Source organism: Poecilia reticulata, linkage group LG20 (assembly GCF_000633615.1).
Source record: "Poecilia reticulata strain Guanapo linkage group LG20, Guppy_female_1.0+MT, whole genome shotgun sequence".
Taxonomy (NCBI): Eukaryota; Metazoa; Chordata; class Actinopteri; order Cyprinodontiformes; family Poeciliidae; genus Poecilia; species Poecilia reticulata.
The window spans coordinates 16,921,693-16,938,462 of NC_024350.1; the positions used below are offsets into that span (position 1 = coordinate 16,921,693).

The 16,770-nt window shown below is 39.9% G+C and overlaps 1 protein-coding gene across 2 annotated transcripts in view; it reads right to left on the reverse strand.

The window, feature by feature from the left end:
- The window catches only part of LOC103456687 (cadherin-18), a 125,628-nt gene extending 112,255 nt beyond the window's left edge, over nt 1–13,373 (reverse strand). The window contains exon 1 of one of the 2 annotated variants that reach the window (XM_008396400.2): nt 13,046–13,366. The gene's annotated coding sequence lies outside the window, so the exon portion shown is untranslated. Of the gene's footprint in view, nt 1–13,045 lie in introns of both variants that reach the window. The other variant, XM_017301987.1, reaches the window with a different exon arrangement.
- Nucleotides 13,374–16,770: the final 3,397 nt, after the last annotated feature.

Sequence of the window (16,770 nt, forward strand, 5' to 3'; positions counted from 1 at the left end):
TATATATATATATTAGAGTAGACATGTGAGAAGTATTCCCAAGGTCATCTCTAAATTTCAGACTGTAGTGTTTTTTCGACATTAGGCTATAATGGAATGCTAATGAGTAATATTAATATTAAATTGCAATCACATAATTTTAGTACAATAGCAGAAATTGGTAAGTCTGTGCACAGGTTTTAAGTGTCCAACACTGAATTAAATGACTGGTTAAGATGATAAATAAGTGCTGAATATTTAAACATGAATAAATAATTGCATTGAAAACACTCACTAATATTTTCTTAATGCACAAAGAGACTGGAAACTCCTACGACTGGACACATTGTACACAACACAAAGTGTGTTATATTTCAAACACTTGTGTAGGAGAGAAAAGAAGCATCAATAATATAATCTGGTTCTGACTGGAATGTTGTTTTTAATCAAATATGCCCAATATCGCAAATTTGCATCATACCCAATTCAACGATCTTTTAATAAATACAAATATATATGCATCTCTAAGTACATTGGCAGCAAAAATAAAAAAAATATTTTCGACTGGATATCGATTTAGGAGAGAAAAAAAGTGATTTTTCAAGCATTGGACATGGTAATCAACATACAGAGCTAAATTTTTAAAAATCAGCTAATTTGTGGTATCTGTATTTCTGTTCTTTGAATAAATAAATCTAAATTTGTTAGATCATGAGCTCTGACGAAACTGTTAACATTGACTTCAGCAGTTTGATCATTAATTTTAAAAAAAAAGCTTTAAACTTGGAAATAAGGAAGATTTTCCTTCAGTACACGACCTTGGGGTGAAGAATGAAATGTCAACAGCCTACAGATTTTTCACAACAAATTCAAAGTACATCTAAATTATTTTTCTGATTGTTAGATTATATTATTTCTCACATTTTTCATTTAAGTGAAACATTTTCTGACATTATTGGAAATGTATTACATAAAACCATTTTAACATTGAAAATGATTTTATAGTGAGTTTAGAATCTGGCTGCCGGCACGAGGCTGTTGACTTGTTTCCCTCTAATTGCTTTCTGAGATTCATTCTGATACACAGAGAGCAATTTGACACTTTGGAACATGATCTGACAGCCTGGCAGCAGCTACCGAGTACAGTAAAGCCCTTGGGGTGAGGAAGTGGGCAGATGTTGCAAAGTGAATGGTGCAGTCACAATTTTGGAAGCTGTTCCAATGAAATCTGATTATGTACCGCACATCTTTATGGAGCGTGAGCAGCAATAACAATGCATTAAATTTTACTGTTTTACACTATGGATGAAACAATGTGAATTATCATGGTGTAAAAAGTTATATGTAAAGCTACAATGACATAACTTACAACTTGAACATTAATTTGAGTAACACCTGACAAACTTCAGTGTATTTTATTAGGATTTTATGTGACAGAAAAGAGGTGAATAAATCAGAAATAAAAATTATGCATTGCTTTAAAAAAAAATCTCAAAACAAAAATCTGATCAGTGTGAAATATATTTGTATTCAGGTAAATAAATGTACGATAGAACGGTGCTCTGCTGCCATTTACAGCTCCAGATGTCGTGGGGTTTGTTTCTACCAGCGTTTTGATGCACTTCCAATCTGAACTGTGATTTTAAAGCTCTACAACTGCCTCAAAGTGGCTGGATAATTATTAGCTGACATAATCAGCTAATATTTGCTTGTTTTTTTTTAATATTATTGTCTCATACACCAATAACAGTGATAGGAGAAGTTACAGTTGATGAATTGAAATGGGAAGAAGGACTTGGTTCACTCAAGATTTGGAAGGTGCTCTTGCAGAGTAGGTTCTCCTGTGTTGGCATATTGTTTAGGTAAAATGGTTAAACTTCTGCCATGTGTTTGCTATAAGCACTGCAAGGCCTGTAAATGTACTTTCTCTGCAATTACACCTGCCAGTCTTTGGGGATCTGTCGCTACTAGCTTTTCACATGTAGTTCCTTCTTTGTAAAATGGGTGTGAAGAAAATGATCCCGTCAGCATGGCCTGTCGAATTAAGGATTGTGTTTTCAGGAAGAAGTGTTAGCTTTCCTGCACACCTAGCATGTTAGGAATTACACAAAGCTGGAGCATATTTCCTAATTAGGTTACTTCAAAAGCAGCATGAGTGTAGATATTATTTTCAAGAAATATTTTTAAAAGCCAGTTTCAACAGGATGTGTTACTTTTTAATGGCCAATCACATAAAATACCAAGTTTGTGTTAAAACTGCTGTCAAAACTTGATGTTTATTTTTCTTACCGTCTATGACACATTCATCTACATAAGCCTTCTAGCTAGTGAGTTGGAAATGGATCTAAATTCCAGTGCATTCTGGAAAACAGCGGCTCCAGCACGGAATATATTCTTTGCTGCAAGTATTCAAGTTGCATTGAAATTCCGATGGCCGTCTTAACTGGAGCGGACAGCCCCCCACGGCTTGCCTCTCATCCACCGCAAATCTGCAAATCACTATAGATGCCATGTCCATCACCCCCTCACCTCCTCCTCTTTCTTATGAGGCACTGGCATGGTCCAATTAACATCCCAGCGATGCATCGTGAAGGGTGAGCCGGCCTGGCAGGCGTGCAGCACACTAATGTTTTATCAGTGCCACGCATCTGGGTTTCTCTTTGCACTGCGACACTGACAACTACCTGACACGACTCCCCCCCTTCCACCCTGTCAGGACTCTACACAGCTTCTAAAATAGACTCTATACAGTAATATATGCAGGGAATGTAAATTAAAAAGCCACTCTGCTGCTGTTCCACAGTGGAGGACGTGTGAAAACACATGTTTTGCACCGTTTTATTCAATCCCTGTCATTTTATGTTCACTCCAATAATGTCCATCAGCATGCTTTCACTCCATTCTGCTGAGCTCTCCTCCAGCAAACTGCTGAATATCTGCCGCCCCATTCTGTGTGATTTGCTGACTACAAATGTGTAAATGAAATGCCTGAAGCTTAAAATGTAAATCTGACGGGGGGTAAGTGTGAAACGAGACGCACCCAGGTGACTAGAACACAGCTCTTCCATAAAAAAAAAAAGAAAAAAGGGTGAGGCACCCAGAGTGAGACCAAAAGGCATTACCCATCAACCCGACGCTTTAAAGCAGAGAACAAAAATGAAGCACTTTGAGGCAGCCCCCAGGATGCCAGACACAAACGCACAGCGATTACATAATGACAGTTCATCCTTTACAGCTATTTAAAAAAAGGCAACGTCTCTGAGCAAACACTCACGAATGGGAGATGGAAATCCAAACCCTCTAATAGAGCATTAACTATTCATGCAGCATATTGGCAATCAAATGGCTGTTTTTATATTCTGCAAAGTCATTCTAAGACCTAAAACACAGAACAAAAATGCAGAGGGAATAAGGCTCATATCCATCAAACTGGAAAATGTTTTTTGTAGTTTTACAATATATAAAGCTATTCAAACGTTTTACATCTATAGGTGAAAATAAGACTTTTTTAAATTCTTCCTTTACTTTGACTCATTACAGATGAGCAATGGTTTCCTGATGCCACAAGGCCAAAGCCAAACCCAACACAACACCTTAAGTTGGTGCTGAAGCATCTTCTGGTATAAGTGGTTCTTAAACTAACAGCCTCTCAGATTTACAACAACTACACTGGCAGGAAGTCGAGCTTTTATGTTTCTTGCACTTTAAAATGCACAGTCCTGTGAATAAACAATTCTACTATAATGAAGAAATTACCATTTCTGGAGACCAACATGAGAGGATAACCACATTTATTCCACTTTAAATATTTAAAACAGCATCTATTTGTGGCTAAGTATACAAAGATTTACCTATTTGTTTGGTTTTTTTGTGGAACAAAATGTGTAAATATTCACAGAAAATGTGCCTATTAATGTTTTGGTTTTTTTAGAGACCATCTAATACAAAGAATATACATCTTGGGAAGCTGAGCTACCCAAACACAACACTATTTAACACACTATCGGGAGCGGCTTGCCATCCAGCCGTCATCTTCCACCTCATCTGGGTTTTGGTTCTGAGAGCATTTATTGTCCACTGTGTGCAGTTCTGGATCAGACTTCAGTGAAATCATTGAATATTCTATCACACTTATTTTCTGTTGATATTGATCTTTTGCAATGTACATTGTTATTGATTTTATGCTCGGCTCTACCTATTGTCACATTCACCCATTTCACTCATTAATACAGAGTCTCACACATTCATCCACCAATAAGATGATCAGCAGGCAGCTTGTGGTGAAGTGTCTTGCCTAGAGGGCAAGAAGGAATCCATCCATCCATTTCTTGCTTTTTCCCTCAGTGGGGTCGGGAGGGGTGCTGGTGCCCATCTCCAGCTAACGTTTTGGGCGAGAGGCGGGGTCACCCTGGACAGGTTGCCAGTCTGTCGCAGGGCAACACAGAGACACACAGGACACACAACCATGCACACACACACTCACACCTAGGGGCAATTTGGAGAGGCCAATTAACCTGACAGTCATGTTTTTGGACTGTGGGAGGAAACCAGAGTACCCGGAGAAAACCCACCATGCACAGGGACAACATGGAGACTCCATGCAGAAAGACCGGGGCCGGGAATCGAACCCAGAACCTTCTTGCTGCAAGGCAACAGCTCTACCAACTGCGCCACTGTGCAGCCCGCAAGAAGGAATCAAACAACTATTTTATGGCAAGACACCCACTGAGGCACAGTTACCACAACATATACAAGTAGATTATTTCCACCATGGCAACATGAATACCTAAGATAATAGAGCAAAATCAATAACCTGATACAGACAGACTTGCAATGATCACCTGAATTTGACAGTACTATACCACTGGAACACAATAGCAAACTTCATTTCATGATACTTGACTGCTTAAATCCTATTTTGAGTTCTCAAGTCTAAAATGTTTAACATTTACCAATGAAAACATCCCTGGAAGGTGATCTAGTGAATTATTGAGCATCAAGAAACCTCTAAAGCTGTTGTTTTTTGGTTTCCTTGAAGTCCGTGCAGGAGAGGGTTTTCATTTATCGCGTGCTCTTGAGATGAAAAGCATAAACACCATAATGCAGCAGCCCACTGTAGCTGCTTGCCCACAATCAAACTTCCTTTTACAGTGCTGAGAGCTCTTAAAGGAAATGCTTTGTTGGTCATTCGTCACTGCCAGAGAGAGTAGGAGATGAATCATTCTAATGTTACTTTCACCCATACTGAAGAAACCCATAGTGCAATAATGTCAGAATGATGCATACTGCTCTGTGTCCTACTGTAAAACTCCAACATCGAGATGAGAATATGACAAAAACATTGATTTCCAGCTAAAAGTCACAACACTTTCTCAATAATGACTTTCTGATATCATTGGTGAGGCACATCAGAGATTGTATTGTGCTGTCAAACTTCGTATGCAAGTGGAATCGGCCTCCTGTTGAGTTTTTGTTGTAAAGTTTCAGGTTGGTGGAAACGCAGATTCTGTAAGTTTTGAGCAAACCTAGTGTGGATTTACAGAATAAAACTCGTTTTATAGAGTTTTTTCATTGTGCACAAAGAGAGACCATCAGTGCAAACTTTTAAATGAATAACGCCATCACCAACAATGGAACCCATAATCACAAAGATCCTGATTCTCTGGATCTTCAGGAATCTTCAAATAATGTCCAACAGCAGCTGATATCATTGCCAACATAACTAAAGAAACTTATATGAAGAAAATAGAGACAAGTCATGTGACAAACCTGCCATTCAAACAGCTGACAAACAAAAATGTATAAAAAAAGGTGGACTTTAAAACAGTAGCTGTACTATAAGAGACAAACTATTAATGGCATTTGATGTGTTTTTTAAAGCTCTTGTAATTAGAAAAGCAGGGAGTGTTAAGGCTGAGCACATTGATTATCGTTTATCTTGATAAATTTCTTGTCACGATAAGAGTTTTGGTTTTTTTCACACCTCTTTGCAGCTGGTGTCCACATGTATGATATGAATGTTTTTCAAGACTAGTATTTGTGTTTGTGGGGCTGTGATTGCTGTGCTATGTGCTAAAAAAGAAGAAATGCATAGTTCTTATTGTCACATTTATAAGCCGTTTGTTAAATCTGCAAAGTAGCAGGTGTATATGTATATTTAACTAGAATTTACATTTCTGATAATGAATCTTTCTCTGTATCTAATGGAGTCAAACAAGGTGGAGTTTCGTTTCCTGTTTTCTTTTATAATTTGTCTGTTGAATGACATGATTGTACAGTTCAAGCTTCTTGTAAATGATCCAATACATGCAGATGTGGTGAGTAAAGTGAAATATTTAAGTCACATTCTAGGAAGTGATCTCTGTGATGTCGATACAAAGAGACAGCTCTGCCAGCTCTATATGCAAGCTAATATGTTGGCACAGGCGATGTTGAAGTGCTCCCTTTTCGAGCCTATTGTAATTCTCTTTATACGGCTCACTTGTCTTGCAACTGTAGTAAAGCTGTAATGAAGAAACTGCAAGTGTCTTTTCAGGATGCATTTGGAATCCTCCTCAGGCTCCCAGCAAGTCAAATGTCAGTCATTGAAGAACTACATGAATAAATTTGAATGAGTCAAATAAGCTAGTAGTTAGCGCTCCGTCACCTCTAACAAATGGCAACACAAGATATCCTGGAAGACGTTCTGTGATGGTTGGTTGTTCTCTTTTGTTGGTTTTTATTATGATATGGACTCATTTTGTTTAGATTAAAGGTTTATATATTGACAGTAGTTACTAGGCAGAAAATTAAACCGTCAGAGCCAAATCTGAACAAGGAGTGTGTAAAATGAAAAAGCAGCACTGACCAGTAATTTTTACCCACATCAATAGGAATATCAAAACAAAACCCATTGAGGGATAATCTAATTTTCACTAGGTGGTGCTCCGTTTTCCCTGCTGCGAGCGGTTCTCGCTCCTCACTGCCTGTTTCCTCTTTAACTAATTTCAAATGAACAGCTGTGTCTGCTGCCAGGAATCTAAAACGCAGTGTTTTGTGCCCGTTTGATGCTCGATGTGAGCACTCATGTTTGTTTGAGCTCAGCACACGTCCCTGTCGGGGTAAGCATGTCTATGAAATGTAACACTGAAAATTCTATGCATCATTTATATCTGCAAGCCACACCACCATGTGACACGGGTGCATTCGGAGCAGGGGGATTATTTTCCTTCATCACCTTCTGGATTTAAAGAAAAGATGGCATCACTGACAAGGCTCATCAACACTTGCCTTTTCAAAGCCACAGCTCCCACAGGAATCAAAGCCCTGCGTGGCAGGATGAGCCCGTCACTTACCAGGTTTTGTTTGCCATGATGGGAAGAGAATGTCGGGGGGGGGGAAAGGCGTGATTCATCTTTTAAAAAGCCTTGCGGCTGTGCTGTTGTTATAGTAATCCACTATTCTCTCTCCTGTCTAGTCTGCGAGTGATGTGACTGAAACTGTATTGGGCTCACTGCAGCCACCTGGAGTGAGCCAATTCTAACATGGACCATGAATCCTGGGGGCAGCCCGTTTGTTTGAGGTTGTTTGCACTCAGGGTAAAGAAAGCTTGCTCAGAGTTTGCAGTTATAGCTTTCTTTTTAAGAATATCTGACCTTCTATCCAAAAGTAGAAGAAGCTGACTTTAAATGTCACAATGTTATGTTTTTACACCGAATTTAGCATTCTAAAACGACATGTGACATGAGTAGAAACCAGAATAGTAAGACCTGACCTTCATCTTTAATTGCCTCTTAAAATGTGAAAATTCAGTGTCATCTATGATAGATTGTCAGTCTATTCTATAAATACTGCTAAGAGAAAAAGGTGAAATGTCTGGGAGAAAACGTGTCATTTAACAGTTGACTGGCCACTTGCAGCAACAAGTTAGGGTAAAGCTGCTATACTCTTTAGGTCAGGAATAGTACCACACGTCCTAACACATAATTTAAAGGAGTTTTAAATTATGTATGATGATGGTTTGAATAAGCTTGCTTATTCTTGCTACTTCCTGTCGTCCTCTTCATCTATTCTGGCAGTAGTAACGTTTGGATGTTGATGACATGACAAGATGCAAAAAAAAAAAGTTTCCATTGCCTTTTGTGAAATGCACAAATTTTGATACAACCAAAAAAAAAAAAAAAAAAAAACATCCTAGTGCAAAAACGTTTTATTGAAAAACGCGACTTTTCTGAAATTGGTATGTTTCCATTAAGTGAATTTATTTTCATAATTCCAATATGTTCATTTATATGGTCAATGAAAAGGCAGATGCTTCTGGGGTGCCTCAAGCCTGACGTTAGTGTTCCTGTTGAAAAAATGTCCAATGACTAATGTCTTCTATTTTTATTTAGGATAAATACATCTGGAAGTTCCTTTTATTAGACTCTCATGTACAGATGACTGACTGCTCGAAGCAACACTGCATTTAAAATGGGGCTTAAAAGTGTAAGCGCAATATAATGGAAGGTTTTTGTAAAAACAAGCGGTACACCTGTGGAAATCTGCTCCATACCTTCACCGTACGTGAAGGAAGCTTCCTTAATCAACAGCATAGCGCCAGTAAGTCAAATGTGTGATGTAAATTGCACTTTTTGTTGTGTCAAATGATTATTAGCAATACTGCAAATTGCTGGCATGCTGCGCAACATGCCCCATTAAAATGTATGCTGTGTTTTGAGTGTGACTGATGCGTACACAAGCATTCACACTTCGGTTGACACAACACATCAGGGGTTCTTGCCACTGGTGTCAAAGGAGGATTAAAGTGATTTAAACTGTTAATTTTTATTGGGGTTATCACAATATCTGCATCACATGCCAGCTTGACTTGTAGCATTCAGGTGTGTGTTTAGAGGAAACAATGCATCAACTGAACCGCTGGGCTCCAATGATGGCCCAATTAACCCTGAGACTCTTTCATCCACAAGGCCAGACAAACATGCACTATTATATAAACAAGCCGTGTCAGAAGGACTAGTTTTTCATTTCAGAACATCTGCAGTTCATCTCGGATTACTACTGGACAGCTGATGGCCGGTGCACGCCGAGGGGTCCTCCATCATTTTTATAGGTGGTCACTGACGCTCAGAGCAACTGGTAATCTCAGCTTCCTAATGGTAAATGATTGTTCTGTCTGCTTATTACCACGATGGTTTTTGTGGGTGTGATTTATCACAGCACTGAAACACCCTTAAAGTAATTCAAATGTTTTTTTTAGACTAACTATTCCTGATCAAATAAATGTTGCTATTCAGGAAATGTAACCTGAATAAACTAAACTAAATAGAGATATCTTATAATTTATAGTGATATGAAAACTGCGACCACTGCTTTAAAGTCATAACTGGTATTGAGTCGTTTGGTCCCCAACCCCCGGTCAGTGGACCGGTACCGGTCCATGGACCAATTGGTACCGGGCCGCGCAAGAAATAATGAAATATTTACGTTTTATGTATTATTTGAGTCTGAAGGATCTTTTATTTTGAAAATCCGTTAACCGGATCTCTCGGTTACTTGGGCGCCAACGCTGAGCCCACAAGCAGCAAAATGAGTAAGAAACAGATCAGATGTCTTTGGAAAGTTTCTTTGCAAAGGGGAAAAGGCCCAGAGAAGAGACAGGAGAATGGATTTATCCCGGACCGGTAGGTGAGTCCCACATTACAAGCCCGCTCTGCATAACATGCGGCGACCGGCTGCTAATGAGGCAATGAAGCTTCAAGCTGCTTCACCACGTAGAGACCAAGCAGGCTGTGGATATAAGCAACACTTCAGGTGTCATTGTCTCCCATCACTCCCAGATGGGACCGTCTCATTGCAGAGAAACAAGCTCAGGGCTCCGTTAGTCATTATCGTGAGTTAAAATTTTCACAAAAATAAAATGTTTGTTTTTGTGGCACATCTGTATCTTATTTTGAAGGGATATGTAAACGTTACCATATAGACCAGAGTCAGAGAGCGTTTGGGCAGTGGTCGAGAGGAGATGAGTAGAGCTTGTGAGTCTTAAGTCTGGTTTAGACGGAAAGATTTAAGAATTGTCGGCCGATTCTCCAAACCTCTGTGACCACAGAGCTGATAACGTACAACAGGTTTGATCGGTTCATGTCTCCAGCCACACGGCAGGAACAACACACCACACGAACCGATTCCACTCACAAACATCCCGATTCCAGAGGATAATCCAGTAAAAACCCCAACATAGCATACGGGAATTTAGAATAACCAAACACGGATGACGATGTAGAAACAATAGTGATAGTTTGTGGAGTCATTTTAAGAGATAAAAGACGTAACAAAAAGAAAAGGCGGTGGATAAAAGACGACGGGAGCAGCCGCTCTATTTGCTGCACTATGATTTGGAGGTGAATATGTTTTTTCATAGTTAACATTTTTAACTCAATAATGACCTTTACATATAATAAACATTTCCACATATCTCCAAAATCCACCGGACTCTCGCTGTGTCAGCTGTTTGGGATTCCCCTCTGTTCTACGTCACTGCGCTTTCTGATTGGCTACCCGTCATATTCAGCTGGTTTTATTCTCGTTCCCAGTCAGGGAAAACCCCACAGGCTGCGATAAAAGGGTCAAGACAACCCAAATTGGGCATATTCAGGATTTAGCGGGAACACCAGATAAGGCGGTTCTCCCATCCTCCCCCCGGGCCGCAGCAAAATTTCCAAGTCTTGACCGGTCCGCGGTAATAAAAGGTTGGGGACCACTGCTTTACGTCACTGCCCAACACCCAGAACCAATGAAATGACAACATAAACTCCAAAGATGACATGAGCACAACTTCCTTTTCACAAAATATGGACAAAAATTGAGTAGCATCAGACTTTAGCAGTAGGATTTGCAAGAGTTCCCTCGTCAAAAGACCACAAGCCATTTCTCCCGCTAGCGTCAGACTACCACATTTGTTTGGGTTGCAGTTACCCATAATGCCCTGTGCCGTGTCTGCTTCCTGCTTTTGGAGCGCTCACCGGCCTGCTTGCACCACGTTTGCATTCGAATCGTCCCAGAATTCACTTCAACCGAACTTAGACTTTTAGGCAGACTACAGTTCACTTTTTTGTAACGCATCTAAACAAAGATGACTTGGAGTTCAACTAAAACAGACTAAACAGGACTGGTGTGAATGCACCATTGATCGATGAAATAATTTGAAATTTCATTGCTCATTTTGATATTAAAAGATGTTTTATGAACTAAATGACAGTCTTTCAGGTGTGAACACATAGTTGTGCATAGTGGTGGAGATAAATACCTGAAACCCTGAAAGGATTAACAAGGTAGAACAGATGGATGGTAAGTCAGAGAGATTTTTCTGGCCATTGCCACTAAAATATCAACGTAATGGTGTTCATCTAATCCCATCCAAAGTCTCAAAACACTGATATTTTTGTACATCTGGTGTGATTTATTCTGCGTATGTTAATATTCCAGAACGCTGCACTTGCCAGATTAAACCGGGCATCTGACCAGAACATTTCAAACTCCAGCACTGGCTGTTTGAGCTTCTTCAGAATTAAGTGAGCTTCCTCATTTCCCTTCAACACCATCCAGGAAAGTGTTGATGGCGATAGAGTCTCTGAAGGAGACCACAAGCTGGCTTTCACTTCAAGCTAGCTGGAACTGTTGACTCATGTGCTACTGGAAGATCTGTGGTCGAGTTTTGGGGGAACATTATGAAAGAAATGTATAAATAAGGTAAGAAATTATATGTTTGACATATTAGTGAGGTGTGCAATGTGAGGCCATTTTCTTTCAGACAATACTTCTTGTTTTATAATACGTCTGATAAATAAAACTATGAGCATCATCCTAAGAGTAGGATGATACCACCTTTAAAGTTGCATCACCCTTGAAGAAAAAAAACAACTAACTTTGGACACAGTAATCAAGTAGATTGAGATTCCCATGGTGACCAAGGTGGTTGCAGCATCATAATGTGGGAATATTTTTCTTAAACTTGTCATAGTTGGAGTAAAATAGTTCAAACCAGGTATCCCTCCAATTTGACTGAGCTGAAGCTACAAAGATGTTTGAGCAAAATCTCTTCAGGAATGTAAAGCCTTCCAAGACTATTGCCTCTGAAGAGGTGAATATAAATGTGCAGCACACATTTTTTTAATTGGATATCATTTTGCTTCCATATGTTTTGGCATATCACTTAAAATCCCACTGAAATACATTGAGTATGTGGTTTTAATGTGGCAATATTTGCTTTGCATTGTAAATAGATGCTACCTTTACTGGTAATTAAGTTGTTACTTTGTTGTTGAAATCTACTCTACACTAAATATGACAATAACTGCAATATGCAGAAAGTAAGAGCTCTAAAATCCCCAGGGCCCCAATTAAGAGAAGGGAAAAGCCATCTAAATTAACCCTTTCCACTTCTTCTTCTGCTTTCTAGTATAGAAGTAACACAGACTTCCATTTGTTGGATTTAGACAGCAGCAGGCAAGTCCTTCCCACAGATAACGTTTCCTTTACCCACTGCAGCCCAAACACTCACGATGAGAGGTGAGCACCTTTAAAGGATGCCATGCAAACTGGCAGCCATACGGCTCTCCCTGCGCACAGCCGAACCCCGTCAACGCAACATGAACGAGGACACTTGCGTCGCATCTTTCCACGCACATTTGCACAGAAATCCAAACAACACAGATTTATTTTAATTTTTTGCCCCCCCACATTAAAGATGGTGTTGATGGAGGGGATCGGGCACCCCCTTAGACTCTTACTCTGTTATTCAGCCTGTCAATCATTCATAACTCCACTGAGGCGTTGTGTGCACTCATTACAGGAGGGGAAAAAACGACTGGTGCGCGCAGTCCGCGCCGTTCTGTACGCTGGCACAGTCAAAACTCGCCTCGCCAAACGCACTTCATTTCATTTAGCCCGACTCCAACCTAATTGACCGGCTGAAGCCAATTTGCGGGGACGCACACGCCCGTCTAAAGCCGCGCGCACAGGCGCAAATGTCAACTTCCAATCGCTCCCATGCACAGACCGTACAAAAAAAACTTGTTCATCTCCTTACCTGTCCGCGCGCACCCTCCTCAACACACGCGACAGCTTCCGAACGCAGAAAAGCGAAGCACGAGTTAAAAGAGTTTGTTCCGTATTTATCCGCCCTCCTCCGGTTTCCCGCCTCGGTCAGCCCGCTGCCATCCTCACCGGGGCAAAGCTTCTGTGCGCGGCTTGCAGAGATCCCACTCTCTGCTCTCCTCTTCTCTGCTATCCGCGTGTGTGCGCGCGAACGGCTGCGCGAGCGCAGGCACCGGCTGTGCGCACGTTCTCCAATGGAGCGCGGATACTGCGGCGGCTCAGGCCGACAGACGGCGCCCCATTGGTCGCTTTGCAGCTCAATCCGCAACTGCAACACACGGATCCTCTTCCTCTCCCATCCCTTTCTCTCCATTATCTCCCTCTCATCCTCAGCTCCTGTCTTTCTCTGTTAACACGTGATTATATAAGATAGTGATCAGGAAGTGATACCTTAGCTTCCCCCCTCCTGTCGCTCCATTTCTATTTTCTCACACGCTTAAGCACACAGCCCACCTTCCAAGGGTGTCCCAACTGAATGCAGAGCATCACAAGCCTGAATGGAGAGATGGACGTGCCTTGAAAGAGGAAAAATAGATTAATTTACTTTTTAATGGTTTAATATGTTTCTTAGATTTACATACATTTAATTAAAATAACACACTTTCTTGTTTTTTTTTTCTTCTCCGTCTTAGGTTAAATCAGATCAAACTTCTCTTGATTAAAGTCAGCTGGAATTACGATAATTGTTTCTATTTTCTAAAAGCCACAATAATGACAGAATTTATTATTAACGACCTCTATGACAGAAGGTTACATACAGAATGATTATTATCTCTTCAAACAATGAGGGGAAGCCCAGACCAGGTTGACTGGCACTTCTGAGTTACTTGGAGACTCACCTGTGGATGTATTTTAACATCTGGAACAAACTGCTTTCTGGTTTGACATGATGAGAAAGTCACAAGAAATCAGCCAATATATCAAGAAGAGTGTGTGGAGAAAAATGCTGATGCTGGTAACTCAGGAAATATCATCCCAACTGTGAAGTGTGGGGGTGGCAGCATCATGTTGTGGGGCTGTGGTGCACTTCATAACATAAATGGAATCATGAGGAAAAGACAAAAAGTAGAAACATTGAAGCAACGTCTAAAGACGTCATCCAGGAAGTTAATGCTTGGACACATATCGGTCTTCCAAATGAACAATATCCCCAAACATACAGCCAAAATGGTTACAAAGTGGCTTAAGGACAACAAAGTCAATGTTTAAGTGTTGTCCAGAATCCAACAGGGAATTTATGAGCACATCTGGAAATGCATGCGACTCAGACAGCATACGAACCTGTCAGGAGGAATGGGCCAGAAGTCCAACAACTATGAGACGATTGAGGAAGGAAATCCAGAATGTTTGACCCAAATCATCCAGCTCCAGGAAATGTATGTAGGACTCTGGTTTTGAAGACAATAATCAATAAATCTGAGGTATTGTCTCTTCATTGTGGCATTTGGCACATTAAAAAATGTGTTAATTTGAACTGACATGAAACAGGAAATGTATGTTTTCATTTAATGTAATAATAAATTAGGGGAAGTAGTTGTATATATGTTACTACAGGATATGTATAATATTCATTTAACATCTACTATATTCACGGTTACTCAAAGTAATAAAGTATTTTGACTCAAACATGGAGAGTTGTCCCAATTTGCTGAGGAATAAAGAGGAAAGTCCACTTTATCTTTCTAAGTGAAAGCATGTTTGTGCTCCAGTTACTTTAAGTCCAAATTGGACATAATGACCGTTTCTGAGGGTCAAAATAATGAGGGAAGACAGCCACTGTGTGGACCGGGGGGGTGGCCAGTATCCTTCCACTGCTTCCACCTGAGAGCTTGTGGCCGAGGAAGCTGGCAGCTGCGTTTGTGACGTTTAATGATCAGTGTTCTATTTCAGGACCTTTAAAAATAGTAGCAAGATGTACGCAGTCTAAGAATAAAACAGTTCTCAAGAGAAAAAGTGCTGAAGAAGCGCTGGGGATTCAGTTTTAATTTTTATTGTCCAGAATCTCGACAGTGCCATTAGCAAAGCACAGCTTCCAATTATTTCTGTGAGTTTAGAAGAACTGAGGGACCTGTGGTCCACATCTGAGCTGCAAAAGTCTAAATGTTCATGAAGTTTAATTTGCTTTTCTGGGTTTTGCTCTAGAGGGAAAGATGCACTTTAAATTCAAGGACATTTTTCACAACATTAAAGTTATGTACTTAACAAAACCTTAAAATGGCAGGGAGATAATCAAAATGTGGAAAGAGGAAAAAAGAAGCGCCACACTGGCAGATTACACCCTTCATCCCAACACACATGCAATAAATGTAATTATACAGTGGGACCCTGTTGCAGGGTTAGGGAGCATGGCTGTTTGCTAGTAACTAAAATCCACAAATACTTGAAACTCCCTCTAAAAACACTTATAGCTGCCTTTAAATAGCTCAAACACCAAATATAGCAGCTTTTTATTCACACTAGAAAACATCTTGACACTATAACCACCCAGGGTCTTTCTTATCTCCTTACTTATACAGACAGTTAATGTATTTTCAGAAAATACTTTTAAAAATGGAGCAAAACCAAAGAGTTTAAGAAAAAGTATGCTGGCCTTTCAAAATAAAGCTCTTAGCAGTTCTGAAAAGCAAAATAAAAAATATTTCATAATTACAATTTTGCAAAATTAGGTTTCAGAGTTTTAAATCAAACGATATCAAAACAAAAAATGGAATATCAGCTGCATTGTGTCGTTGACTTATTGTCTAGTTACGACTGCAACTATTTTATTACACTTAAAATAACACAAAGCTAACTTACAAGTAACTATTGAGCGAGATATAGGAGCTTGTTTTAAGGTAATATAACAAAAAAATACAAAACACTAGTTCTACCAGCAGATTATGTCATTATAACAAAACATTTTTCCCATGTTATAAGTGAAATAATCTGCCAGTAGAACTAGTACTTTTTCATTAATATTAAGGACAAGCTCCAGCATCTTGCTCAAAAGTTACTTAGATTTTTACACTAGAAATAAGACCAAAAATACTTTGTGATTTTGAGTTCCTGCAGAGAAACAGAGCTAAACAGAGACGCCTGTATCCTTTCTAGAGACAGTTTTCTACAGGACGAAAGAGAGCACATACAGCTAGTACCAGCAAAAGCTCGGTCAAAAGCTTCGGATGAAACACATTATGGATGTAAGGAGAGGGAGACGGACAATATGTTCATTTTTGATGAAAATAAAGTCAACCAACAGATGAAATTATTATTATTATTAAGCTAAGTATTGTTTTTTCTTTTCACACATCATTCCTTATTTTGGAACCGTTCCTCCACGCTCCTCAGCCTTCACTTTTCAGTTTAATTGCTCACACTCTCCCGCTTTCCAGCGCTAATAGCACTGTTTTAAACACTTTTACAATCAAGCTGGGCAATTTTTTTTGACTTTCACTCTTTCCTATTCTCCGTCAGTCAGTCACTCTCCCACCCACCCACACTTTGAAACACTCACTCACGTCACACAGGTACCCCTGGGCCAGCTGTTGAGTCTGCTTATGAATTCAGCCATGCTTTTGCTCTCTCTGGATCCAAAGGGAAACTAAATGAATAATGAAGACAGCAGCGAAATGGGCAAGTGGAGGTGGAGGATAAGCACAAGAGTGAGGGAGAGGGGCC